At 38.6% G+C, this 27,268-nt stretch overlaps 1 protein-coding gene across 5 annotated transcripts in view; it reads left to right on the forward strand.

Moving 5' to 3' along the window:
* The first annotated feature begins 13,969 nt into the window (after positions 1-13,969).
* VPS54 (VPS54 subunit of GARP complex) overlaps positions 13,970-27,268 on the forward strand; it is a 111,567-nt gene continuing 98,268 nt past the window's right edge. For 3 of the 5 annotated variants that reach the window (XR_007130241.1, XM_047746464.1, XM_047746468.1), the window contains exon 1: positions 13,971-14,109. The gene's annotated coding sequence lies outside the window, so the exon portion shown is untranslated. Of the gene's footprint in view, positions 14,110-27,268 lie in introns of all 5 variants that reach the window. The other 2 variants (XM_047746466.1, XM_047746465.1) reach the window with 2 other exon arrangements.

Below are 27,268 nucleotides of genomic sequence, written 5' to 3' on the forward strand. Positions count from 1 at the left end.
CAACCTACACTTAAAGGGAGGGGATTACTTAGGGCATGTACAGCAGGGGGCTGAAATCTTGGGGGACAACTTAAAATTCTGCCTACCACATTTTGTATTCAGCAGCCTTAATGGTTAATTAATTCTACTAATATATCTGTACATTTATTGAGATTACCTTGATACACAGTTGTATTATCTAAATATAACAAGTTTTTTTTCTTCCCAACTTTTATATTGTTAAAATTTACTTTTCTTAGCTTATTGCATGGGCTAGAATGTCCAGTGCAGTGCTAAAAAGAAGTAGTGAAGGTGGTCTTACTCTTTTGAATGAACAAATGGGTGACAACAAAGCTGGTGGCTGGGGTTGGGGGGCTGGGGATTAGTTCATGCTTGATCATTTGAGCCTCTAAATCTTACCTTGTCTGAAGTCATCCTTAACCATGGACTTTTTAAATGACATGATGGCAATAAATAGCAACAAATTATTCCCTCCTTTTTTTTCCCCCAAGCTAGATTCTTTTTGTTATATTCAACCTAAATTTTAAATATTAGATCTCCTGAGCCACAGAATAACACGAGCAAATAAATATTTGAGAGAAAAACAGTTACCATGCTCAGAGGAATTAATTTTTTTTGGAAGAGCACTTACAGAATTCAAATATGTTCATGTATCTACCACATTTAAAAAAAAAGATTTTATTTATTTATTTGACAGACAAAGATCACAAGTAGACAGAGAGGTGGGGGGGGGGGAAGCAGGCTCTCCACTGAGCAGAGAGCCTGATGTGGGGCTCAATCCAGGACCCTGAGATCATGACCCCAGCCGAAGGCAGAGGCTTTAACCACTGAGCCACCCAGGCGCCCCATGTAGCTACCATATTAAGATAGTCCTCCCTCCACATCCACTTCTACCTACCACTTCATCTACCCACCTTTTTTTTCTTTTTCCTTTCTCTCTTTTTTTTTTTTTAAAGATTTTATTATTTATTTATTTAACAGAGATCACAAGTAGGCAGAGAGGAGGCAGGCAGAGAGAGGCGGGGGTGGGGTGGGGGGCCCAGCAGAGAGCCCGATGCGGGGCTCGATCCCAGGACCCTGAGATCATGACCTGAGCCGAAGGCAGAGGCTTAACCCACTGAGCCACCCAGGTGCCCCTTTCTTTCTTTTTTTTTAACAACTAAGCTTCTAGCATCTTTTGTTTTTCTCCATATTAACGTTCCTCAACTCATCACAGTCTGCTTCCAATGCTACCATCTACCAAACTTATCTTGCTAGGATCAGTAATGGCCTTCATGCTGCCAAATCTAATGGACAACACACATCTTTTTTTTTTTTTTAAGATTTTATTTATTTATTTGACAGACAGAGATCACAAGTAGTCAGAGAGGCAGGCGGGGGTGGGGGGGAAGCAGGCTCCCTGCTGAGCAGAGCCCAATGTGGGGCTCGATCCCAGGATCCTGAGATCATGACCTGAGCCGAAGGCAGAGGCTTTAACCCACTGAGCCACCCAGGTGCCCCTGGACAACACACACCTTATTTGCTATAATAAGCAAGGTCACTCCTAGCTTTAAAAATAAAAATTACTTCCTTTGTTTCTGTGACCCTGTAGTCTCCTGACTTCTTGTTATTTCTCTGGCTCCTTTTTCTAGTCTCCCTTGTTTGTTTTTCCTCCTCTCAGAGCCTAGTCGAGTTGACCAGAGAATTATCATGACCACTTGGAATCAAAGCAGCACTAATTGACACATATCAGTGAATCAGTGAGCTAGTTTAATCATAAAGACAAAGCTATTTATGCAAATGTTCTGTTTGCTCATTGATTTGATATATGGTGATATAGGCTTGTTGTATGGATCTGTGGCCAGTTACATGCCCTTTTTCCTTTCCTTCCTTTTCTTTCTCTTTTCTTTTCCTCTCTATACTCTCAGAGATCTCATATACATCCAACCTTTCAATTATTAACTACATGTTGACAATCTTGGAATTTATATTTTCAGACCTCTCTTCTGAGTTCCTGACCCATCTATGTGTCTCCTTAATATTTCCAGATAGCTCCTACCTAGATACCCCTAGTGGGATACATCAGTAATTGAACTTATGATGCCAAATTTTTTATTCTCCAGTGTTTCCTACCTCAATAAATGTTTCCACCATCCCCTCAGTTGCTTATGTCAGGAGCCTAAGAATCATCTCTGACATCTACCCATTTCTTAGACCCTATGTCCAACCAAACATTGAGTACTTTCAATTATGTCTCCTAGGATACCTCTCAAACTGTCTACTGTTCTTTATCTTTAGCACTACCATCTTACCCTAACACCTGGACCACCTGGACACTATCTTAGTCAGCTCGGGCTGCTGTAACACAGTCAATAGACTGAGTAGCTCAAAAAACAGACTTTTATTTCTTGCAATTATGGAATTTGGGAAGTCCAAGATCAAGCTGCCAGCAGACTCAGCTCCTAGTGAGAGCCTTCTGGCCTCCAGACTGCTGCCTTCTTACTGTGTCCACACATGATAGAGAGAGAGTGACCTCTCTCTTCTTATAAGAACACTAATCCCATCATGGGGGCTACACCTCATGATCTCACCTAAACCTAATTGCTGCCTAAATGTCCTACCTCCAAATACTATCCCGTTGGGGGTTAAGTCTTCAACATATGAATTGGGGGCAGAGACATAAACAGTCAATCCGTTAGAGATACCCAGCTGCTCTTGGTACCTTCTCTTGCTTACCTCCAGGAACTCATTCTCCACAGAGTGGTTAAACTGACGTTTTTGAAACCATGCTTATGTCATCTCCTTACTCAAAGCCCCATCATAGCTTGCAATAAACTTAAACTCCAACATGACCTATGACTCCCTCTATGATCTGGCTTTGTTCTCCTTTTTCTCATTGCCAGCCATAATGGCCTTTTCTCTGTTAAACTACTTCCTTTGTGCCTTCTTTCTGCTGGCTGTTTCTACCACCTGGAACTCTACATGACCACTATTCCCTTCTCTGGCCAATTCCTATTCATTTTTCACTTTAAATTCTGCTTCCTGGGGCAAGAACTCTCTGTTCACCTAATATTAAATTACACTCACCTTTACAGGCTCTCAGCTTCTTTTACCTTTCCTTAACACATATTTCAACTCTTGTTGAACAATTCCTATAATTATTTGCTTTATGTCTCTATTGTGTACTCCCTCTCCACCCAAACCCAGGAAGTCAGTGGTATGAAAGCATGAACTGAATCAGTCTTGCTTCAGACTAGCATCTGGACCCAGAAGCATCCTTGATAAATATTCATTGAATGTGAATGGATGTCTGGATGTCTACTTGAGAATGAGGATGAGTGCAAGGGGTTAGGAAATATTGGTATAAAAATATTTTTCCTATAGGGCGCCTGGGTGGCTCAGTGGGTTAAGCCGCTGCCTTCAGCTCAGGTCATGATCTCGGAGTCCTGGGATCGAGTCCCGCTTCGGGCTCTCTGCTCAGCAGGGAGCCTGCTTCCTCCTGTCTCTCTGCCTGCCTCTCTGCCTGCTTGTGATCTCTCTCTGTCAAATAAATAAATAAAATCTTTAAAAAAATTTTTTTTCCTATATCTCCATTATACCACTTTTTAATTTTTTAATTTAAAATTTTTAAAATATTTTATTTATTTGAGAGAGAGAGAGAGAATGAGAATGAGCAGGGGAAAATGGCAGAGGGAGAGGGAGAGTCAGACTCCCCACTGAGTAGGGATCCTAGGACCCAAAAAGATCATGACCTGAGCTGAAAGCAGACACTTAACCAACTGAGCCACTTGGGCACCCACCTCTTCATTATGGTAAGAGATTCAGAATGAGAATATTGGGCCCACCATTAAAAGAAATTATGATTTTGACCAAAATTAACCTCATTCTGGGGGCAAGTAATGAGTAACCAAGGTAGCCTCTACCATACTGAGGCAAAATGCAGGCAGCCCAGGCAGGCAGCAAAGAATCAACTGGAGAGGAGAGCAATTTCCCTCTGGGTCCCATTTACCAGAGAGGTATGCTGACCACCTGGAATCCAAACACCACTCACTGGCATGCCTCAGTAAGCCAGTGTAATCATGACGACAAAGACATTTATACAAGCTTTTTCTTTGCTTGCTGATTTGATATATGTTTGTTGTAGGAATCTATGGGGGGAAAATTGTCAGTATTCTTTCAATTTGTAATAGACACAAGAATCCTTAGGTTTTGTGAATGTGTCCTTTATGCTCATTTTACCATTTCTTTTGCTGTGTATACTGAACTGCAAAGTAAAGTTAGGATAAACTTAGAAGAATGGAAATAGGCTTTTGCATATTTAAAAAGGAGGAGTACACAAAAATAAACTATACATTGTTTAAAATACTGCATTCTTTCAACCAAATATGGAAACTGTCTCTTGGATTTGTGAACTAGTAATGAGTACTTAAAATAATAAATTAATCTATAGTGTTATCAAGGTTTTTTTTTACAAGTAATGAGAACCTCCATATTTCATACGTTAGAGAAAACCTTCACTTTTCTTTGGAAGAGAGAGGGAATATGATATGTTTTGGATTCAAATAATAAGCAATTCCAGTTAACATGATTTTTCACTTTTATGTTAATTTCTTGCTATAGTGCCCACAGAATAGTGAGGGACAAAGAACATGGGATTAGAAGTCTTTAAAAACTGGCTTCTGATTTGAAATCAGTTGCCACCACTAAGCCATTATCTGTTTCAGCCCTTTGGACCTCTATTTCCTTGTCTGTCAAGTTAGAGCCTCTTCTGTTCCAAAAATCTTTCATTTCCACTATATTTTCCTTCTTTGAGTTTATTATTTTTGTTTTATATAGAACCTTAAAAGCATGGAAGGGAAAAATACTGTTCTGAATTAAAGTTAGATTTGGAAATAAGACTTCTAGATTAAAATCAGATTTTGATTGTGAACTTTTTATAACAATTCATAGATGAGAATAAGGTGAGAAAACACATATGTTTTATTTTTTTCTAGAATGGGAACCAAAAATACCAGAGAATGGCATGAGAATTAAATGGCCATTCTAATATATTTTGGTATTTGAGCAAAGTCCATTATATAATTGCAACCCACTGTTATGTTGATTTTTTAAAAAGACTTATTTATTTGAGAGAGAGAGAGCATGAGCCAGGAAGAGAGAGAGAGAGAAAGAGAGAATCTCAAGGAGTCTCCCTGCTGAGTGAGGAGCCTGACACCGGGCACAATCTCACCGTCCATGAGATCATGGCCTAAGCAGAAACCAAGAGTCTGACACTTAACTGAGCCACCCAGGCACCCCTTATGTTGCTCTTTCACTTTGGATTATATTGTGAAATTGTCCTAGTTTCAGGATACCCAGTTTTTTTCCCCTCTGTTTATTTTGCTTGTAAAATATTTGATTTGTCCCCCACTATTTAAAAATATTACATAGTAGGGGTGCCTAGGTTACTTAGTCAGTTAAGTGTCTAATTCTTGGTTTCAGCTCAGGTTGTGATCTCAGGGTCATGGAATTGAGCCCCACATCTGGCTCTGTGCTGAGCTTGGAGCCTGCTTGTGATTCTCTCTCTCTCTTTCTCTCTGCCTCTCCCCTGCTCATGGTGTATGGGCATGTTCACAGGCTCTCTCAAATCAAATACATATATAAATAAATAAATATTACATAGTGGTGTAAGAACTTGTATTCCTGCTGTTTAAGAGTTTCTTTCTGTGATGGCTGGTGTTGAGACACAAACTATTCCATGTAGAAGGTGGTTCTTGAGAGGCCAACTGTGGTTTCTGTTTCTCTGGAAATATACATGGCTTTTAAATTGCCAAATAATTTTTCCAGAAAAATTTTAAATAAGATTTCTCCTTTTCCTAGAGAGGTTTTAAATGAATGGTTTTCCCCTAATAAATCTTTTTTTTTTTTTAAGATTTTATTTATCTGACAGAGAGAGATCACAAGTGGGCAGACAGGCAAGCAGAGAGAGAGAGGAGGAAGCAGGCTCCCTGCAGAGCAGAGAGCCTGATGTGGGACTCGATCCCGGACCCTGAGATCATGACCTGAGCTGAAGGCAGAGGCTTAACCACTGAGCCACCCAGGTGCCCCTCCCCTAATAAATCTTTAACCATCTGTCCTTACAGTTCTACTTCATTATAGAATTGCATATTCTAAAAATAACTTCATATAGCTATTACTTAAAATATTCCAGTTATAAAATAAACTAAGACTATCATCTTTATCATAAATCTAACAAATTAATATGGCTTACAAAAATCTTGAGCCCTATAACATATCATGGAAAGTTTTTTTAAGATATTACGCTACTTGGTTATTAATTATGCTTAGTATATAGAAAAAGTGGTTTATGTTTATAATCACTAGTCTATATCTTTCATTCATTATGTCAACAAGTATTTATTGAGCTCTCAACTTGCCCCAGGCACCATTCTGGACGTTGTGGGGTAAGGTGGTGAGCAAAAGAGACAAAACTCTCTGCCCTCATGAAGTTTACATTCCTGTGGGAGAAAGACAGACAACAAATAAATAAAATGTGGGGAAGGGGGTAGATGATAATAAAGACTAAGTAGAAAATTAAGGTAGAAAAGTATTTTGGGCATGGTGTTGCAGTGAGAAATATGGGTGTCATGGAATGTCTCCTTGAGAAGGTAAAATTTGAATAAAGACCTGAAGGAGGTGAGAGGGTTAGCCATTTGGACATCTGGGAGAAAAGCATTCCAGGCAGAGGGAAGAACAAATGTCAATGCTCTAAGGCAGGAGCATGCCTGGCATGTCTCAGGAAGAACCCAATATGACTAGAGGAGAGTAAGAAACGGGGAGAGCAGGAGGAGATAAAGTCAGAGAGGGAAGATTGGGATGACATCATCTAGGACCTTGTAAGGACTTTGTCTTTTACTATGAATGAGCTAGAACCACTTGAGAGTTTCAAGCAGAAGAATGACGTGATCTGGACCTATGTTTTAAAGGATCAAGCTGACTATAATGTCGAGAAGAGGCTGGTGGGGGACAAAGACTAGGAGACTTTTGCAATAATACAGGTAGGTAGGATCATTGTACTAAACACTATAGAACTCCAAGAAGTATCATTCACCCCACAGTTTCTGAATGGTGCTTCCTGTAATGAGCAGTACAAAGTGTAGCTAGGGGCCCTGTGGACAAGATTGCTTGTAGCACGGTAGATGCGATGTGAGTGGGAAGAAACGTTTAGTCAAGATATATTTTGGAAGTAGAACTAATAGTATTTGCTGACATAGTAGATATGGGATATGAGTCAAGTATGATTTTAAGGTCATCCATTAATTTCATGAATTCAGGTTAATTACGCCAACTACCATTTGCTAAGGGGGAGTAACTCACATTCATTTTTTAATTCAACAAACATTTGCTTAAAGTTTGTTATATAGTATATTGTCCCAGATTCTGCAGGGAAATGTTTTCATTTTTGTTTTTGCTTTTTTGAGGGGGGAGGGTCATACGGAGAGGGAGAGAGAGAATCTTAAGCAGGCTCCATGCCCAGTGCTGAGCCCCAGGTGGGGCTTGATCTCAGGACCCTGAGGTTGAACCTCAGAACCCTGAGGTTGTGACCTGAAATGAAATCAAGAGTCAGATACTTTATGAACTAAGCCACCCAGGAGCCCCTTGCAGGAATAGTTTCTATTTTATTTATTTATTTATTTTTAAAAAAGATTTAATTTTATTTATTTATTTATTTATTTATTTGCCAGAGAGAGAGAGAGAGAGAGAGAGAGCGAGCGAGCACAAGCAGGGGGAGCAGACAGAGAGAAGCAGACTCCCACTGAGCAAGGAGCCTGATGTGGGACTTGATCGTAGGACCCCAGGATCATGACCTGAGCCAAAAGCAGGCACTTAACTGACTGAGCCACCCAGGCGTCCTATTGCAGGAATAGTTTTTTTTTTTTTTTAAGATTTTATTTATTTATTTCACAGACAGAGATCACAAGTAGGCAGAGAGGCAGGCAGAAAGAGGAGGAAGCAGGCTCCCTGCCGAGCAGAAAGCCCGATGCGGGGCTCGATCCCAGGACCCTGAGATCATGACCTGAGCCGAAGGCAGAGGCTTTAACCCACTGAGCCACCCAGGCACCCCAGGAATAGTTTTTAAAGTACAAAAGCAGCAACAACAAAAAATCCTGTTCTGGAAATACTTATAACTTAGTTTGTTAGACAAGGCCTCTATAGATAAAAGAACCAAAGGAAACAAGAGAAGAACCAAATACTGTATAAAGCAACGTAAGAAAAAATATGACAATGGGACTAATAAAATGGGATATATATACAATTCTCCTCTAGGGAAATGGTCCAATTTGAAAATATTTTACATTTGTCAGGATATTCCCGTATTTCTGATTGCTATACTCCTCTAATCTATTCAACAACTTTTTCACTAGTTTCTAATAGCAACATGACTCATGTGTTTCCTATTCAAAATGCTGGACTAGATATGCTGTGTGGTTAACTCCTGTTCAGGGTGGAAGTGTAAAAAAGTCTTCATGTGTGAGCTAGAATTATCTTTTTCATGTTCTCTTCTCTTGCTGATGTGTTAGATTGTATTGCTCACAGCTTGATTGAGAATTCAGTCTTACTTTGGTCCCTAGTTCCTATTTGCCCAATTTCTGACTTGCAAATTTTCACCACTTATCTTATTTGTATATGTATTTGTGCATATATATATATATATATATATATATATATATATAGTTATGAGGATTTTTGAGGTCTTGTGGTTTCTCATGGCTCACCTCCCCACCTCATTCAAAGCCATGTCTTGCTGCTTCCTGCTCTGTGATTTTCATTCACACAGCTTTCCTAAAAATAATGAGACAATGGAGAGTATAATAATGAGTACGATAGTTAACATTTTAAAGTATTGACTATGAGCTAGGTACTAAGTTATACCATTTAAGTACATTTTAAATGTAATCCTTACAACACACCTGTAAAATGGGTACCATCATTATCCCCATAAGGAACTGAGCTTCAGAGAGCTTAACATGTCTGAGGTTACTCAGAAAGTGACAGAGCTAGGATGCCAACTCAGGGCTCATGAATACTACTATGCCACAACATGTCCTTTTGTACCATATGCATATTGGACATTCAGAGGGAGAAAAAAGCCAATCCCAACAAAGTTCTCTAAACTCTCAAAGACTCTATGTCTAATAATTATCTTTGTAATGTCATGGATTTATCCTTAAAAATTTTGCCAAGTTCATGTTGGCAATAACACTTGCAATTAAGTACTATTGATACTAAAGTTGGTTTTGCATGGCCCTAGATACACACACACACTGGACACAAGCTAAAGAAGTAACAGTTGAAAGTAGAAATGCCAATGGGACCTCTATTAGACCAAGATCAAACTAAAAAAGAGAGGAGAGAAAAGGAAGAAGAGTAACAGTGCTTACTGAGCTTTTCATGTTATCGGTTAATGTATTAAAATGCTTATTTAATCCTTACAACAACTCTATTATTATCCTCACTTTACATGGGAGAAAAATAAAATGTGAAGAGGTTATCACTCTTCCTTGGGAGATGAAGAAATAAAGGACTAGAAACTGAGATCAAAATCACATAGCTAAAGTGTCAAAGCTGAGCTGAAAACCCAGGGTCAGCTAAATTCCAAAGCCTGTGGAATTAATCACTGCAGGTGGTAGACAGATTCTAGGGTAGCCTCCTGGTACTTACATCTTTGTGTAATCCCCTCTCCTTGAGTGTGGGCAAACCTTGTGACTTGCTTCTAAACAATGGAACGTGGCAAAGATGATAGAGTATCACTCTTTCTTGCTAGCCAACTCACTTTAGAAAGTTTAGAGACACTCTTCTCTGGTTTGATAAAGGAAGCTGACATATTGAGAAAACTGACAAGACAATGAACTGCAGGTGGCCTCTAGGAGCTGAAGGCAGCTTCCAGCTAGCAAGAAGTCAGGGCTCTCAGTCCTACAACTGCAAGAAAAGGAATGTTGCTAACAACCTGAATGACCTTGGAAGCAGATTGTCCATAGTCAAGCTTCCATATGAAAGCACAACCTGACTCATGCATTAATTGAAGACTTATGAGACCCTGAGTAGAAGACCAAGCTAAGCTGTGGGTAGACTCCTGACTCACAGAAAATGTAACACATTAAATATGTGTTATTTTAAACTGCTAAGTTTTACTAATTTTTACACAGCAATAGAAAACTAATACACCATGCTACCTTGGTTTTCTCTATGCTTGGAGCACAGTAAATTCTTAGTAAATGGTAGTTGCTATTATTATAATAATCAAAATGGAATTTGGATGATCTGAGTCAAAGAAAAATGTAACAGAGAAATTAAACAAAGTTAAAGAATTGTTTCCAGTGTAATCAAGGCAACTGATTTAGGAGATATAGTTGATGGTATGTCAAAAACTTTTATATTACTCCCAACAATTATTGAGTGTATTATTATCACATGAAATGTAAAATTTCTAGTGGTGTGCTTATATCCACATATAGCTTTAACATCTTACACCATATTCAAAGTAAATTAGAAACTTTCCTACTTTAAGATAGTCCTACATAGATATGAAGACTTAGCAAAACATAGTTTTAGGTTCTAATTACATTGTTATAAAGTGTGATTTTTAAACATTGTAACATTTTAAAATAGCTTAAATATGATGGAAAAAATAATTCATGGCATTGGATCAAAAAACAAAACTGTGATGAAACTACTATCAGGGTAATACTTTCGGTTCATGAATGCAGGTATATTCTGCTTATCAAGGATAATTTGTACTAAACACATGATATAATTATATGTATTTATAGAGTAGGTTAGAGAACTCGAGTGGGTTTCTATTTGATAGATTTAAAGTTTGCTATAGTGGGGAAAAAAGACAGGTTAGTGTTTATGTCTGACTAAATTGCAAAATTTTTCTGATTGTTTCTTCTACCAGTGCTCCCTTTCCCTTCTGTATTTATATTGGCATATGAATGTACAGTTTCTGTCAAACAAGTCATTAAAGATGGTGTTCATTGATTGAATAGACACATTAATCTCACTACTGCTACCTGTACAAATATGCACTGAACATATAGTAAATATAAGCATAGATCTTCTATAGGAGTTACAGCATCAGAAAATTTGCCCATTCTCTCGCTAGTGAGAATATGTAACCCTAATGAGCATAACCATTCATAATTCTTAATAGTTTTAATAAATACTATGCCAAACATAGTGTTAATAATATGGTAGCTAATATCTTCTTCATATTTGCTTCTTTTGAGGGTAATCATGATTCTAGCAGTTTTTCTTAATTTTCTGTAATCTGTGTTTTCTGGAAATGAACACTAATAATGGATCTATGCATATTTATTTGTTGTTTGGCTTTTCTAATGATTGACTCAATGAAATTAAGCTTTTTTTTTTTAAGATTTTATTTATTTGACAGAGATCACAAGTAGGCAGAGAGGCAGGAAGAGAGAGAGGGAAGCAGGCTCCCTAGGACCCTGAGATCATGACCTGAGCCGAAGGCAGAGGCTCCAACCCACTGAGCCACCCAGACGCCCCCAAATTAAGCATATCTAATGAAGTGATTCAAGAGTAACAAATGAACATATTAATTAATTTGAAATTTATCTAACTTTAAATTACCTGTCCAGTTAATAGGGTTTTGTTTTGTTTTCTTTTCAGCAAACTTTATCATCAGCATTTACTTTTCTGTTTAGATTCATGATTATGAATTGTTCTGTGGCAAAGTAAAAGTAAACACCTTGTTAAATCCCTGAAAAAATTAAGCATTTCTTTCTATGGGATGTTATCTACAGATGGATAATTAGGAAAGCAAACCAGTCTGTCTTGTTCTAGTGTCTAGGAGATATCTCACGGTTATTATTTAATTCAAGTGCCAACTAGAGCAACCTGGAATCTTTTTTGGAACAAGGTGGGGTATTAATACAAATATTTTTTATTTTTAATTTTTTTTTAAATTCCGAGACTTTTTTTTAAAATTTTTTATTTCTTTTTAGCGTAACAGTATTCATTGTTTTTGCATCGCACCCAGTGCTCCATGCAATCCGTGCCCTCTCTAATACCCACCACCTGGTTCCCCCAATCTCCCACCGCCCGCCCCTTCAAAACCGTCAGATTGTTTTTCAGAGTCCATAGTCTCTCATGGTTCACCTCAATACAAATATTTTTTAAAAGGCCAAACCACTATGTTTAAGACAGCTTTTGAGCTATTGTTGACTTCCTGTATCAGGTACAAAATATGGGAAATTGATAAGCTAAATACATTTCTTAGTATAATCTGTAAATCAATTCTAGACTTAAATTGAAATTATTTTCCTTTCTGGCCTTGAATGAAATTTGGTGAAGCTTTCATTAATATTTTCATAATAAAAACTCATCTGGTTTTATATGAGGTCAGGGATCTAGAAGGACTTCTTTATTACTTTGTAGTTAAATTTATTTCATATTGGGGGTTGATATTCTTCCTCTCCTTATAAAATTGTAGAGAATGGATTGAATTTAGAAAAACATAAGGTACGAATTTCCTTTCAACCATTTTTGTTGAATCTATCTCTTTTGTCTTCTCTTCCCCAACTTTAGCTTTTTAGTGGGTAAAATATTTCACAAAGTTGTGTTTGCAGTTTTTCAAGTGACTTCTTGGAAATGAAACGTGCATCAACTTTTTTTTTTTTTTTTAAATCCCCTACTGTAAGAGGTACATTTTCACTTTTGATTTGTTTAAACAGACGGGTTTATAAATGCCTGAAACTTTGGTGGATATTTTCAGGCAAGGAATAGTTTCAAAATTGAGAGAAATCCTCCTAAAACTAAGACATAAGCACAAATGATTGAGAGCCCTTTTTTCTCTTTTTAAAAATATTCTAAGACTTTTTTTTTTTTTTGCAGATTGCTCTTTTATTGAATTAAAATTGCAAGCCCTCAAACACCAGGCTGAATTGTATTATTGTTAACAATCACAGTGAGAAGGTATTAATACACAAACACTTTAAGTATCTCAGTCCAAGAGCCCAATAACCGGTTTACGTGCCAGAATAGTGTGATAGATGGTAGAAAGGCCTGGAACTAGGGGAAAATTTAAGAGAACGACTCGGTGGGGGAAGGTATCAACAGAGAGACAATACACTATTTTCAAAGTCCAGTGGCTTGTTGGGGAGGGGATGACCTTTAACCTTTTAAAGGACATTTATTTGGGAAACTCTGAACAGTATTCACTTTGAGGGGGCGAGAGGAGAGGTGGAATGTTGTGGAAGTAACTACTTTAATAGGTCCCGGGTGGGTTCAGGGACGTTTGGTGTCGGTTGGTCTGAGGGTGGGCGAAGGCCCCGCTGAGGAATTGCGGGCCAGTCCCAGGGCAGGCGGAAGGCGGCCTCTGGGTGCTCTTGAGAACTCGGGTGGGGGAAGGGTCGTGGGGAAAAGTAGAGTTCAGCGTGGGTTTCGGTCTTTGCGTGTAGGACTATCAGAGGAGGCGCAGAGGAGTCGCGCGGGGGTATTTCCCGCTCCCGGGGAACGCCGGCTTGGCCCGTGGCGTCCGCGCCCTGGCCCCTCTTACGAGGCGGCGAGCGCTCCCCCCTGGCCCGGGCCGCGGCTCTCCCGCCCCAGCGGAGGCGCGCGGTGGATTGTGGGCTGGGGGCTGCGGCGGCCTCGCGGCGGCCTCCGGCGCTGTTTCCCGGACCTAGCCGGGCCGAGCCGCGCCGGCTGGGTGAGGGAAAGCAGTGGAGTAGGGAGCAGAAGCGCTAGGGGTAGTGGTCGCGGCGCGGCGCGGCGGCGGCTCCTCTGGAGGCCGGGGATGTGGGAGAGGCGGTGGCAGCAGCGGCGGAGGCGGCGCTGCGGACCCGGGGGAAACTGCTGGCTGACAGGACACCCGGGAGAGACGTGAGGGAGCCGCCGCTGCCGCCTCTCACCCGCGAGCAGAGTTGGGCTCGGGAGGGCGGCCCTGTGCTTCCCCGGCCGACGGGCCAGCCAGCGCTGGGCGGGGGCGGGGGCGGAAAGCCGGGCTCGGGCCCGGCGGGGCTCCGGGCGGCGGCGGCCGCGGAGCAGCCTCGGCGCGACGTGGAGGGCTGGAGGCGGCGGCGATGCACTAGGCCTCGCTCTGGGGCGGCTGCCCGGGACCCGCAGGTAGGTGTCGGGGCGGCCCCAACCGGCCCCCAGCGCTTCGCGGCCCACCCTCGTCCCGACCTCCGGTGGAGAGGGCTCGAGACCCCACCCCCTGTGTCTCCTCCCCGGCCCGAAGCGGACAGAGTTTCGGTCACAACTGACGGGCGCTGAAGCTTCCATTCCCCTGTCCGCCGCCTCCTCTTCCTTGTCGGTCCGGCTCTGGGATCAGGGCCCGCAGCTGTTCTCCTAACTTCCAGTCCTCGGCCGAAAACGCCGCTGTCCCACGTCTCGCCCCTTTCTGGGATCCAGGCTTTGGAACTTCCATTACCCTCCTTGGATGCCGCCCCCAAACTTTGCCCCCTCCCCCAAGCCGGGCCCTTAACCCCCTTTTGAGCCTACTGGAATAATTTAAATGTAAAAAAATAGTTTTTCTTGCTAAGGAAAAAAAGGAAGGCTACCCCCCCCCCCCCATAAAAACTCGATGTTTTTCAGTTTGACGATTTAGCTTGCAATAATTTGTTCGGTAATTAATTTTCTTCAGTTCTGTTTCTTTCCATCTGTGCATTGGTACAAAAGCAGGCCTCCCCTGTTCTCCCGTCGTTGACAAGGGAACTTTTGGCTACCCATTATAACTAACCACTTGGTCTGTCCGTGTGTAGAGTTCAGGATGGTGTTTTAGAATTTTGACTGACTAACCCGGCATTGCAAGTTTTGTTTTAATTCGCTTTTAACCGGCTTTATTTTTTGGCTTTTATTGAGTCAGGCTCCCCTTACTTTCGAGGAATTAAATTGTTTGGACTGTTTTGTTTTTTGTTTTTAATTGGCAAACCCCAGGGCAATCTTAATAGTAAATGCTGACAAGGCAAATGATACCACGATATAGTATGCCGAGAAATGCATTATTGTGGTAACTTAAACTGAAGATTTTGGTGGACATTCAGGTTGACTTTTATAAATCTGGAGAGTTTAATTGGAAAAGTACTTTGAAGAGCCTTGATTCCTAAGCAGTTTTGGTGGAACAGATGGAATGATGGGATTTGTCTATATTAGTCTTGCAGTCAGAGTCTGATTTCCTAGAAATAGGTATTACTTGATGGTTCATAGTGGTCATCATTGCTCATGAAAGGTTTTGGTAAAAATGACCAATATATGCAAATTTTGGGTGATTGATAGTTGTGGCTTGGGGTATTAGATGTTTGCAGTTTTATTGTGATTTGGCTATTTTTTTTATTTTTTTTTAAAGATTTTATTTATTTATTTGACAGAGAACACAAGTAGTCAGAGAGGCAGGCAGAGAGAGAGAGAAGCAGGCTCTGCACTGAGCAGAGAGCCTGATGCGGGGCTCGATCCCAGGACCCTGGGATCATGACCTGAGCCGAAGGCAGAGGCTTTAATCCACTGAGCCACCCAGGCGCCCCTGATTTGGCTATTTTAAAATTATGCCCTGTTAACTTAAAAATTATTACACTACCAGGACAGACATTACAGGATCATTTTTAAAAGAAATGAAAAATATTGTAATGGTTTTCTTTGTGAAGAATGAATCACAGAATTATAAAGACTTTTCATGTTTTCTTGATTTTACTGATATATTTTAGTCTTGTAGAGGCATTGCTGTTCTAGCATTTGGCTTTCTGAAATGTTTTTCTTTTTAAATTATTGAAAGTTTGCTAGAAAAAGATGATTAAATTTTTGTATGTTTTCTGGAAAAGTTAAAATTTATTTCTGGATAGGTACTAAGTTTTTATGTCAGAATTAAAATCAAATCTTATATAACTCATGAAATGGCAAACTTTGCAGAATTTGTTCTTAATCACATTCCTTTTCCTACCAATGAAAGTTGCTTAAAATTCCTTTTTCCTACTTTTAGTTTTTACAAACAACTTTGAGTAAAGCACACTCATTTAAAGTGTAAAATTAGGGGTGCCTGGGTGGCTTGGCCCAGTCGTTAAGAGTCTGTCTTCCCCTGAGGTCATGATTTCAGAGTCCTGGGATCAAGCCTGGGGCTGCCTGCTCATGGGGAGCCTGCTTCTCCCTCTCCCACTATCCCTGCTTGTGTTCCCTCTCTTACTGTGTCTATCTCTGTCAAATAAAATCTTAAAAAAAAAAAAAAACAACCTGTAAAATTAAATGATTTATAATATATATACAGAGTTGTAAAACCGTCATAGTCTAATTTTAGAACATTTTCATCACCCCAAAAAGAAACCTGCTCCTTGATAGTACTCCCCCACTATCCCCACCCACCCTCGACCTGGGCAACCACTAATCTTTCCATCTTAATATTTTTCTTTTGTGATTCATGCATGTAAATGGTATCAGCTCATAGTTTTTTGAAGTGTTTCTTTTAAAATCAGCTTACATGTTTAAAATATTTTGAGTCAGAGAATAAGCAGATGATCACTGGTGTTAATAATCCATGTTCTAAACAACTGACATTCTATTTGGTTATATTCAGCATAGATTAAAGTGTGGAGAAAGAAAGTTAGTGTGAATGATTTCAGTGATCTCAAGAGGTATTCTCATTAGCTGGGAGTCAAGTAAAAGTTTGAGTATCTTTGCCCTGGAATATTAGGATATCAGGATTAGAGAAGACCTTAAAGGTCATTATCGTACTTCCTGCTTGATTCACAAAAAGGTGGCAGGAACCATATGAAGAATTCTGGAGTAGAAGCTTGAATCTCTAGGATTGTGGCTCAGGAACCACAGTGTGGCCATGTAAGGCAAGAAATGGGGATTTCTAATTAGAATTGTTAAGTTCTCTTATGTGTGCATGTGACTGACATTTTTCTAGCAGAGTTGGGAAAGAACTGGACGTTTTTCCCCATTTCAGGATGGAGGGTTGTGGGGAGACTAATGTATCCACATAGATGAAATACATCTTAGAAAATTCTCTAAAAATGCTTTAATTTAAAGGAGGATGGTATATACTGTTTATTATTTAGGTATATTCTTGTACTGTTACCATTTTATTCTTAATTTCATTTTCAAAATATGAATTTTTAATTTGAAAGCATTAAGATTAACAAGGCTGGTTGTTGGCCTCCTCTTTCAAAGATCCATGGCCCTCATATCTAAACTCATGGTTCTCATCAGGGGTGAATTTGCCCTCCAAGGGATATCTGGCAGTGTCTAGAAATGCTTTTTCGTTGTCACAACTGAAGTTGGGGTGCCATTAGCCAGGAATGTTGCTAAACTTACAATGCACAGCATGCATCCTATGTCATCCCACCCACCCTATACAACAAAGAATTATCCACCCAAATGTCATTGGTATTGTTTTAAACCTGTAGTTTGCATTATTCCAGTGAGTGTCTGACCTATTGTTCTTAACTCCCACCAGGTGGGAAAATAAGTCTCACTGGTGCTGTTTAGTATGTTAGATTAACCCTTTAGGTCCTCTAGCAACTCTCTTTTTGCAGTGGGAGGCAGTTAAGGGAAAAGTAGAAGGCAATCTAATTATGACACAACACAGATAGGTATCTCCTAATCTGAAGAAAAAATTCTTTTTCCTGAAAATACAAAAGCCTTGTTTTACTGCAGATTTGAACTGTTATTATATTTTGAATTGTTAGTTACTGGTACATAGTTTTTTGAATTTGAAATAGATAAAATTGTATTTTCTTTATGTAGACGTGATTTTTTTTTTCCTGGTAGTTTCAACTACCAAAAAAGGAGAAAAGTAAGCTCTTTTAATTAATTACTTAGTAATGTATATTGTGAATGTCCAAAAAGATTCAGAGGTCATATATGAATCACATCTTTTTTTTCTCATTCTTGTGGGCCCCACTTTTGACTCATTTAATTTGTTTTTTAAAATTATTATTTATTTACTTATTTTCATTTAATTTGTTTTTAACAAGCTTAACTTGGTGATGGAAGAAGATAAGATTGACAGTTGGGATCACTTTTGCTATTTACCTGCTTTATTATCTTAGATAAATTACTCAATCTTTCTGAGCCTTGATTTTCTCATCTATGAAATAGGAATAGTGATAATTCTTATATAGTGATTATATAGTGATTGTGAGAATTAGATGAGGGTTATATGTGTTTAGATGCTATGTCAAGTACAAGAATTAGTTACTACACCTAAAACTAATATAATGTTAAATGTCAGTTATACCTCAATAAAAGTTACTTGTTTCAGAAGAATCAAATTAGAATGGGATATAGAGGGTACCAAAGTCGGAAATATAGACAGCGAGGCAGAGAACAGTGAATGCTTGTAGTATCTCTAGGGAGAAGAGAGAAATTCTAAAATATATTGATAACAAAATAGTAAAAGAACTAGTATGATCACCAAAATTTCCAAAAATTCCAAATTCTTTACTCTAGGAGCAAATTGATTTCCTTCAGTAGCGCCTGAAAGTATCACTGTTGTAGCACAGTATAATAACTGATTATAAGGGTGAAATTAAGTTATCAGGAAAGGGTTACCTGTTTTCAAAATATGCTATTTGAAAAGTTATGAAAATATATAATTTCAGAATTAAAATTTTCAGTAGTGACTTATTTGTATAAAAAGTTTTAGTCTTTTCAAGAGTAAGCTATGGTTATCTGGATTAATTTCCTTGATGGGAATAATTCCTCTGTCTTCAATTCCTCTATTCATGTCTTATTTTATAATTACAGGGTATTCTACCACTAGTAATTGCTCTTCAGATGTGAGGATTTAACTGAATAAATAGAGTTTTAAAGCCTACTCACTATTTGTAAAATCTTAACCTCTTTCTAGATTTGTTTTTTTCTGTTATTTTTCAACATCTTTTTGCAAAAAAAGAAAGGCTTTGATTTTTCTCCATGTCCAGTGATCCATAGTTGTGCTCTAGTGTTTAGAGTTGAATTAACTAAAACACATGAAGTAAGTGGGGAAGAATGTAATCTTTTAGAATTTTGTTAACTGGTCAACTTCACAATCATACAAAATTAAGACTTGAGGTAACAGAACTTGAGCGAGCCAGTATTTTTACAGGGTAGCAGGAGGTTAGAATAGTCAGAGACAATATTAAGAATAAGTCATGTAAGGGCGCCTGGGTGTCTCAGTGGGTTAAAGCCTCTCTGCCTTCGGCTCAGGTCATGATCCCATGGTCCTGGGATAGAGTCCTGCATCCCCCCCCCCCCTTTGCTCAGCAGGGAGCCTGTTTCCCTTTCTTTCTGCCTGCCTCTGCCTTCTTGTGATCTGTCTGTCAAATAAATAAATAAATCTTTAAAAAAAAAAAAAGGTAAGTCATGTAATGATATTGGTAGTTTTTTTGGTATTTGTTTTTTGTTTTTTTGTTTTTAAATATGGTGAACTTAAAAAAATGGGATTTGGGGGAATTTTCATGGCAAAAAGTGTTGTTGATTTGGGGAATTTTGTATTCAACCAACTGAGCCACCCAGGCGTCCCGGGAATTTTGTATTCAAATAGTTGGCTTTTTGACTTGAAGTTGTTTATTTGTGTATGTATATTGTATGCATCATATTTTATGACATTTTGTGGAGTGAATAAAGTAAAATTTTGAAGTCATGTATTATGTCAAGAAAGTTCTTGTTCTGTTGTTGTTGTTGATGTTGTTGTTTCAGTTTGGCTAAACTGAGGGTAGATTGGGCCTAGGTTGTGGAGTTTTTGGACTTGATAGACTTGATATATACACCATGATCGAAGAAGACTTAAGGAGAGTGACCTGATCAAATTTGAATTTTAAGAAAGATGATTTTAAAGTTGAGTGAGGTTAGGACCAAAGAAGTACTTTTGGTAGGAGAGTCTCACAGCAGAGGCTTGCCAGTGAAGGGGAGGCAAGAAGTAGCCTGAGGAGATAGAGTTTAGGGAAAGAACTTTTTTAATTTAGCACCTGAACCTTTTTTTTTTTTTTTTTTTTTTTTTGTGGGTTAATGATACTGAAGATGAGGGAGGTCAGGGAATAATTAATACAACAGGGTCTCAGATGAAGTAGGAAGAGGTGAGATCAAGAACAACTGGTTGGGGGATTAACTCTAGACAAGAGTACACAACAGTATTATACCCCAGAGGTTAAGAGTTGTGAGGATTTGGTATGTGTGGATATGGAGGGTAGAATCTTATATGAGGACTTTTTTTTCCTTTGGTATGTAGTAAAAAGACAATTACTTTTTGAGCATGGGATTGATGAAAGTAAACTTGGGGACGTGAGAAGAGTAATGAAGGTTTGTTATAAATACTGTGAGGATTGGGAAAGAGCAGGATAAATCAGTGAAAAGACTGCTGAGTGGGGCCTTATTTCAGGTTAGAATTTATACATTTATAATCTGATGTTCTACATAAATTTTCTCTGATGTTCTGCAGCTAGGAACAAAGCAAAGATAGATTGAAGTTGGATGAGGGAGGAGAGAATTGAACATGCAGGGGAGACTTGAAGTAATTGATTAGCAAATAAATCTATAATCATTCATTCAAAGTTACTGGTATTGTATATGTCTTAAATATGTAAACCATCAGACATATTAAAATGCTTAACAAAAAGTAGATTTAAAATAAAATTTGTATAAACTACCCTACCTTAAAAATGTTAGAAGAAATTATATATTAATATATTCCTAAGAACAAAAATGACAGTTTTATTTATTTGAGAGAGAGAGAACAAGAACATGCACGAACAGGGGTACAGACAGAGGGAGACAGGAGGTATAGAGATTAGTTAAATACATTTAAAAAAACTTTAAAAGAAGTCAAGTCTTAAAAAAATCTTACCACAGTCAGATGATAATTATTGCTATATTTATTTTTAATATAAGATGAACAGAAATATTTGTTAGTGTAACTAATTGTTATAGGATCAGTAATTAATAAGGAGAAAAAGAAGACAGAAGAGAAGAAAGTACTGGGTGCCTGAAATGGATGAGAGGCAGTATAGTGAAATAATTTAGATTTTGGTGTTTTAGAGAGGCAGTATAATATAGAGACACAGGCATGGGATTTAGAATCAGAAGATCTGAGTGCAAATCCCATCTTCACAATTTATTAGCTAAATGGTCTGAAACCAAATTACTCTTGAATCTGTTCTTCATCCTCATAATGGGGATCATTGATTCATCCATTCACTGATTCATACAGACATGTTTTTCTAGACTGTTAGACCAACAGAATAATCTGAATGAAAGTAAGCAATTAAGAACCGTAGTGTTTAGTCAGATATTAGTGAAATGTAATCCTTTCTCTCTCCCTCTCTCTTTCTTTCTTTGTCTTCCCTCTCCCTTGCCATCCTTCCTTTTTTCACTGATAACATGTTTCCCACATTGGGTGGGAGTGTACCCAAGTCCCAGCTGATTCCACTCCCTGCCCCCTTCTCCTCTCTGTCCCCCTTCGCTCCCTGGAAGAGAATTAGAGAAGTAGGATGGAGTGCAAATTTTCTGTATTGCTTGCTCATTTTCTCACTGTTGCCTGACAAAGTCCTGTCTTTCTCAAGGTGGGGCATAAAAGTCCCCAGGTGTGATTGTTCTCTCTCTGCCTTCACCACCATACTGCCAATCCCCATGTATATCTAACTCTTCTTTCCCCTTCCATTTTCTCTCTCCAGTACCTTTTCTTGTTCCTTTTTTTTTTTTTTTTAAGATTTTATTTATGTATTTGACAGAGAGAAGCACAGCGAGAGCGGGAACACAAGCAGGAGAAGCAGGAAAGGGAGAAGCAGGCTTCCCGCTGAGCTGGGGTGGGGCTCCATCCCAGGACCCTGGCATCATGACCTGAGCCGATGGCAGACGCTTAACAACTGAGCCACCCAGGTGCCCCTTCTTGTTCCGCTTTAATCTCACCCTTCAATTGGTTTCTTGCTGTTTGCCTACAGATGTGCTCCGGTCTCCCATGGCCTAAAAAAATTCTTTCTCAACTCTTAGTCACTTTTCTTTCATCACCAAAGAGATGTTGATCTTGTTGCCTTTATTACTTCATCACTTACTTAATACTTAACATCTTGGAGTATGGCTTCTGCCCCAACCACTGTCCTAATACGTTCTAATTCAATATCCTTACTGAAGATAGTCGAGGTTACTTGACTACTGCATCATGTTGACACTGCTGTTCACACTTTCCTCCTGGACACTTCTTCCTTGCTTCTATTAGGATGGTATTTCTGATTTCTTTTTCCTATCCTTGTAAGTGTATTTGCCCTTCCTCTTTCTCTGAGCTCTCATTAGCCCTCTATTTCTTTTTCATACCTTTTCTTTGTAATATTATCTTCCTGTGACTAGAAGTATTTTCTTTTATTCCTATAATGTAATTAGACTAGGAATAACAATGGAAAATTAAGGGAGGCAGGATTCTGTACACTACAGGAAAGAATTATTTTCCTAAAGCAATTATAGTTGTTTTATAGTAATAATCTGCATTTGAAGTAGTCAGTTCTCCATTGTTAAAAGTTTTCAAATGAGGCAAAAAGCCCTTGTAGAAAGGGTTCATATATTAGGTAGAGAGTGGAGCCAGATTATCTTTTAAAGTTCCCTCCAACTCAGAGATTGTAATTTTTATCTCATCCACTTTACTCCCATGGATTCAACTTTTACCTTTATCTAGATGTTTTCTAAATCATTACTTCTTGCCTCTTTGCCTTCTCTCCCTCCTCCTTCCTCTCTTGCGTAGTATTGTCATTAAACTTGCTTCTGTTCCAGGCCACATGTTTTCTAGTTTCAACATCATTTTCCATTATTCTTTTTTCTCTCCTTTTACTAGCATGGCTTTGAGGACCACTGTTCTATTCTTTGGCAGCTTTTCTGATAGTAAATTATATCTGGCTGTATAAATTTGCTGCCTCCTCTCTCCAAAAACTAAGGGCACTCAAGCAGAGGACACTGATAGAGGAGGCTCAGGAACCTAAAGTTTAAATGTCCAAATGTTAATACTTAAGATATTTATAATAATAAATAGTGATAGTTGCAGTTTTTTATTGAATGTTTCCTGTGTGCTAAGTATTGTGCCACTAGTTTATATATAGGTTACGTAAGTTACATTTCATTTAAGTTTTACAACATTCCTATGAGAAAGATACTGTTGTCCCATTTACAAATGAGGAAATAGGAAGATAAGAAAGTTGTCAAAGTCACACAGCTAATAAATAATAGCTGTCTAACTCACTTTATGGCCAGGTTTCTTAAGTATATTATATATACTGTGTTATAAGAATGTAGAGAGTCTAGAATAACATTTTAGAAAGGTAATGTTATACAAACAAGATAATGTATTTTTGACTTTGTGTATTTTTAGATTATTTAAATGCATGAACTTACATAAGACATTGTTAGTGGCTTATTCTTATTACCTCTTTATCCATGATATTAGTTCCCTTGTTCATTCATTTATTGAACTTTCATGTGTTTTACCAATTGCTTAGACTCTGCTAACGGTGGTATAGGAAGGTGAATGAAATAAGTAACAAGTATTTTCAGTATAGTGGGGGAGACAGAAAATTAACAGGTAAATAATCAGTTAAAATTTGAGCAAGTAGTATAAAGATCACAAACTAAAGTGCTAGTCATAGAGAATCAGGGTGTGTGTGTGTTGGATGGAGGGAGGGAAGGGGAGAGAATGTGCTTAGATATGGTGGTCAGGAAAGGTTTGTTATGCCACTAAGCAGATAATTAATGTTTTCTTGTATACCTTTTTTATACATTATGTGTATACAGAGAGAGTGATATAAAGGTTTTATATCAAATGGGATTTTAGTATATATTCTGTTTTGTAATCCTATAATTGAAAGTATAGCCATTGTTTTTTTAATTTCCCTACCTATTCCACTCCAACTTCTTTTTTTTCTCTTTCAAGATTTTATTTAGATTCAAGTTAGTTCACATATAGTGTAGTATTATTTTCAGGAGTACAATTTAGTAATTCGTCAGTTGCTTGTAACACCAAGTGCTCATTACATCAAGTGCCCTCCTTAATGCCCATCACCCAATTACCCCATACCCCCCACCCACCTCCCCTCCAGCAACCCTCAGTTTGTCCCTATATTAAAGAATGTCTTATGGTTTGCCTCCCTCTCTGTCTTTATCTTCCCTTCCCTTCCCATTTGTTCATTTGTTTTTTTCTTAAATTCCACATGTGAGTGAAATCCTATTTGTCTTTCTCTGACTGACTTATTTTGCTTAGCGTAATGCCCTCTAGTTCTGTCCATGTTACACATGGCAAGATTTCGTTCTTTTTGATGGCTGAGTAATATTCTGTTGTATATATGTACCACATCTTCTTTATCCATTCATTTGTTGATGGACACTTGGGCTCTTCCCATGTTTTGATTATTGTGGACATTGCTGCTATAAACATTGGGGTGCATGTACCCCTCCAAATCACTATTTTTTATCCTCTGGATAAATACCTGGTAGTACAATTGCTAGGTCATAGGATAGTTATGTTTTTAACTTTTTGAAGAACCTCCGTACTGTTTTCCAGAGTGGCTGTACCAGTTTGCATTCCTACCAACAGTGTAAGAAGAGGATTCCCCTTTCTCTGCATCATTGCCAACATCTGTTTTTTCCTGAGGGTTAATTTTAGCCAATCTGACCGGTGTGAGGTGGTGTCTCATTGTGGTTTTGATTTGTATTTCCTTGGTGCCAAGTGATATTGAGCATTTTTTCATGTGTTTGTTAGTCATTTGTATGTATTCTTTGAAGAAATGTCTGTTTATGTCTTCTGCCCATTTCTTAACTCATTTCTTAACTTTATTTTTGGGGTGTTGAGTTTGATAAGTTCTTTATAGATTTTGGATACTAGCACTTTATCTGATATGTCATTTGCAAATATCTTCTTCCATTCAGTAGGTTGACTTTTAGTTTTGTTGACTGTTTCCTTTGCTCTGCAGAAGCTTTTTATCTTGATGAAGTCCCAATGGTTCATTTTTGCTTTTGTTTCCCTGCCTTTAAAGATGGGTCTAGGAAGAAGTTGCTGTGGCTGAGGTCAGAGAGGTTGCTGCCTGTGTTCTCCTATAGGATTTTGATGGATTCTTATCTCACATTGAGGTCTTTCATTTTGAATTTATTTTTGTGTATGGTATAAGAAAGTGGTTCAGTTTCATTCTTCTACATGTTGCTGTCCACTTTTTCCAACACTTTATTAAAGAGACTGCCTTTTTTTCCATTGGACATTTTTTTCTGCTTTGTCAAAGATAATTGTGGGTTCCACTCCAACTTTTACAATCTGGCATCCAACTCTACTGTTGGACTTGACATTGTTTCTGATGTCACTGCTCAGTGACATCTGGTCACTGCCTAACTGCCAAATCTAAGTGATGGGTTCTTTTCCCATTTTATTTGTGATTTCTGAATTGATATTTCTCTCACCTTCTTAGATGTTCCTTTTTTAGCACAAGCTTTTCTTTGTATCGATCTTTCTTTTTTAAAGATCACATTTATTTATTTTAGAGAGGGAGCATGAGCAGGGGCAAGGGTAGAGGAAAGGGAGAGAGAGGATCCTAAGCAGATTCTGTGCACGGATCCCAACATGGGGCTTGACCCCACAACCCCGAGACCATGACCCCAGCCAAAATCTACAGTCAGATGCCTAATGGGGTCATCCAGGCACTCTGCCCCTCCTTTTTAAGGATTTATTTTTTATTTGAGAGAGAAAGAAAACGTGCAGGCTCATGCGCACAGTGGTGGTAGTTATGGTGGTGTTGGGGCAGAGGGGGAAGGAGAGAAGTAGAACCTGACCCTGACATCATGACCTAAGCCAAAATCAAGGATCAGGTGCTTAATTGACTGAGACACCCAGGTAACCCTATATCTTTTTTCATTTCTTTCTTCAGAAATGTTCAAGTCCTCTTAGGTTCTGTCCTTGGCCCTCCAAGCTGATAATCTCCTAGAGTGATGGAGTACAGTCTATAATGACTTACCAGTCTTGTGGATAAAGTCCAAAGTTCTTTTGTAAGTTTCCACCCAGTTTAAGGATTATTCTTGTTTGTTTGTTTGTTTGTTTCTTTTTTTAAAGATTTTATTTATTTATTTCACAGAAAGAGGGATAGAGAGGGAATACAAGCAGGGGGAGTGGGAGAGGGAGAGGGAGAAGCAGGCTTCCCGCCGAGCAGGGAGCCTGATGCAATTTGGGGCTGGATCTCAGGACCCTGGGATCATGACCTGAGCCCAAGGCAGACACTTAACAACTGAGGCACCCAGGTGCCCTGGATTATTCTTTTATCTAAGGAAAAAAGGAAATGAACCTGTATTAATACTTATTTTAAGAATTGATACTAGCACCTTTAATCAGTCCATATGTTCATTTTACAGATGATCATCTTTATTTTAACTCGGTGGTTCTCCCCTGTGGTGATTTTATCCTCTCCCCTCTTTTCTTCCACCCCAGCATGCTTGGGCTTTGTCTGGACACATTTTTGGTTGTCATAATTATGTGTGGGGGACAGGAGTGAAGGGTGTTGTTGACATCAAGTGGATAGAGGCCAGGGATACATCTGAAGATCCTACAGTGTGTAGGAGGAAAACACCCAATAGCAAAGAATTATTCAACTCAAAATGTCCATGGTGCCATGGTGGAGAAACCATGCTTTAACTGGATTTTAGCATTTCCTTTACTTATAATGTACATAATCCTTCACAGGGGTATTAGCACTACTTGTAACTTAGTCACCAGTAGAAATTTCAAATATTTTCATGTCACATTAATTTGTTGCAGGTACCTTGAAATATTTTTGCTCATTTATTGCTTAGAAATTAAGATAGGTTTGCATTAATTTAGAAGCAAAAAAATTACTATATTGCATTTTAAAAAGTTTATCTCAGTATAGTTGTCATTTGTAATCTCTAAGGTATTTTATGCAATATAAACATTATTCTGGGAAAGTGTCCATAGACTTTACCAGATTGCCAAGGAGTCCACAGGACAATCTTAACCCCAGTCTAGAGGCTTAATTAGGTTGGATTAGGTATTTTTGGTGCGAATGCTTCATAGGTGATGACGTTTACTTTACATCATCATTTCATGAATCACATAATATTAAGTTGTCATACTGTTATCAATGATACCAAGTTTGTTGACTTAATTAAGGTAGTGACAGTCAGATTTTATTTTTTTAAAAAAGATTTTATTTATTTATTTATTTGACAGAGGGAGGGATCACAAATAAGCAGAGAGGCAGGCATAGAGAGAGGGGGAAGCAGGCTCCCTGCTGAGCAGAGAGCCCGATGCAGGACTCGATCCCAGGACCCCAAGATCATAACC

The sequence above is a fragment of the Lutra lutra genome, chromosome 9 (assembly GCF_902655055.1).
Source record: "Lutra lutra chromosome 9, mLutLut1.2, whole genome shotgun sequence".
NCBI classification, from domain to species: domain Eukaryota; kingdom Metazoa; phylum Chordata; class Mammalia; order Carnivora; family Mustelidae; genus Lutra; species Lutra lutra.